This window comes from Carassius gibelio, chromosome A19 (assembly GCF_023724105.1).
Source record: "Carassius gibelio isolate Cgi1373 ecotype wild population from Czech Republic chromosome A19, carGib1.2-hapl.c, whole genome shotgun sequence".
NCBI classification, from domain to species: domain Eukaryota; kingdom Metazoa; phylum Chordata; class Actinopteri; order Cypriniformes; family Cyprinidae; genus Carassius; species Carassius gibelio.
Window position 1 is genome coordinate 22958607 of NC_068389.1, and position 2865 is coordinate 22961471.

Sequence of the window (2865 nt, forward strand, 5' to 3'; positions counted from 1 at the left end):
TGAATCTGAATAGAGCGTTCAGCGCGGGGGCGTGGTCACATTAGATATAATGAAGGGAGACGTGAAAAACAGACATTGCATTGTTTTCATATGGATTACTTTATAAATTATTACAGGATATTTCGGTGGTACTTGTTTAGTTTAAAAGCAGACATGTCAAGCTTTCTATAGATATCTCTCTCATGTCTCTTTGTTGAGTATTCACGGAGTTACAGTTCATTTTAATGACGTGTTTGTAAATGAAGATCAGTGCAGACAACGGCTGCAGACAGCACACCTTTTTGTCATCTTTATTTTATAAGTGCACAAAGTTCTGTTGTTATTATGTCTGTATTAAAAAAAAAGCAGACCCTTTACAGATTCGATTGATGTATTGCTCAAAACTGAAAGTGTAATTTAAGTTATTTTCGGGGTTATCAGGAGAAAATCACTCATAAGGCGTATATGCGTTAAGCGACTCCAGAGGGTTAAAAAAAGTTTTCTATAAAACAAAACTTAATGAAGTTGTCAAAATCATGTTTTACCAAAAACAGCGACCTTTTCTCTTGCCGCCTCCACCTGCAGACTGAGCTCATGCATCATCTTTGAGCCAGTTATTCAGCCAATAAAGTTTAGGCCTATGTATTTCAAAATTGTGTCTAGTAATATATTATTACAAAGGTTTAATTGACATCTTTATTTCAAACGACCAGACTGACTGCAATCGGAATATCATAAAAAATTTTTTGGGATGACTCGCAACCTTGGGTGACCACAGGCACCCTCTCATTTTGGATCAGCCTGCGCATCACTGGTTCGTGGATCATTTGAATCAGTTCGTGAGTTCGTAGCGGGTTTGCGAATCATTTGAGTCAGTTCGGGAATTCTTAGCGGGTTCGCGAATCATTTGAGTCAGTTCGGGAGTTCAGAGCGTGAATCATTTGAGTCAGTTCGGGAGTTCGGAGCGACTTCGCGGATCATTTAAATTAGTTCGAGAGCTCGTAGCAGGTTCGCGAATCATTTGAGTCAGTTCGGGAGTTCGGAGTGGGATCGCAAATCATTTGAGTCAGTTTGGGAGTTCAAAGCGGGTTCGCGATACATTTGAGTCAGTTTGGGGTTTTCCAGGCGTTTAGGTGTGATATGTGAACTCATATTTTTTGGAGCTTTCAGTCTGCTCCTTAGCATGATAACATACAGTATTGTTCAAAATAATAGCAGTACAATGTGACTAACCAGAATAATCAAGGTTTTTCGTATATTTTTTTATTGCTACGTGGCAAACAAGTTACCAGTTGGTTCAGTAGATTCTCAGAAAACAAATGAGACCCAGCATTCATGATATGCACGCTCTTAAGGCTGTGCAATTGGGCAATTAGTTGAATTAGTTGAAAGGGGTGTGTTCAAAAAAATAGCAGTGTGGCATTCAATCACTGAGGTCATCAATTTTGTGAAGAAACAGGTGTGAATCAGGTGGCCCCTATTTAAGGATGAAGCCAACACTTGTTGAACATGCATTTGAAAGCTGAGGAAAATGGGTCGTTCAAGACATTGTTCAGAAGAACAGCGTACTTTGATTAAAAAGTTGATTAGAGAGGGGAAAACCTATAAAGAGGTGCAAAAAATGATAGGCTGTTCAGCTAAAATGATCTCCAATGCCTTAAAATGGAGAGCAAAACCAGAGAGACGTGGAAGAAAACGGAAGACAACCATCAAAATGGAAAGAAGAATAACCAGAATGGCAAAGGCTCAGCCAATGATCACCTCCAGGATGATCAAAGACAGTCTGGAGTTACCTGTAAGTACTGTGACAGTTAGAAGACGTCTGTGTGAAGCTAATCTATTTTCAAGAATCCCCCGCAAAGTCCCTCTGTTAAAAAAAAGGCATGTGCAGAAGAGGTTACAATTTGCCAAAGAACACATCAACTGGCCTAAAGAGAAATGGAGGAACATTTTGTGGACTGATGAGAGTAAAATTGTTCTTTTTGGGTCCAAGGGCCACAGGCAGTTTGTGAGACGACCCCCAAACTCTGAATTCAAGCCACAGTACACAGTGAAGACAGTGAAGCATGGAGGTGCAAGCATCATGATATGGGCATGTTTCTCCTACTATGGTGTTGGGCCTATTTATCGCATACCAGGGATCATGGATCAGTTTGCATATGTTAAAATACTTGAAGAGGTCATGTTGCCCTATGCAGAAGAGGACATGCCCTTGAAATGGTTGTTTCAACAAGACAATGACCCAAAACACACTAGTAAACGGGCAAAGTCTTGGTTCCAAACCAACAAAATTAATGTTATGGAGTGGCCAGCCCAATCTCCAGACCTTAATCCAATTGAGAACTTGTGGGGTGATAACAAAAATGCTGTTTCTGAAGCAAAACCAAGAAATGTGAATGAATTGTGGAATGTTGTTAAAGAATAATGGAGTGGAATAACAACTGAGAGGTGCCACAAGTTGGTTGACTCCATGCCACACAGATGTCAAGCAGTTTTAAAAAACTGTGGTCATACAACTAAATATTAGTTTAGTGATTCACAGGATTGCTAAATCCCAGAAAAAAAAAAAGTTTGTACAAAATAGTTTTGAGTTTGTACAGTCAAAGGTAGACAATGCTATTTTTTTGAACACACCCCTTTCAACTAATTGCCCAATTGCACAGCCTTAAGAGCGTGCATATCATGAATGCTGGGTCTTGTTTGTTTTCTGACAATCTACTGAACCTACTGGTAACTTGTTTGCCACGTAGCAATAAAAAATATACTAAAAACCTTGATTATTCTGGTTAGTCACATTGTACTGCTATTATTTTGAACAATACTGTAGATTTAATTTTTAAACAGCATTTATATATAGCTATATATATGTTTCTCGAAATTGATTTT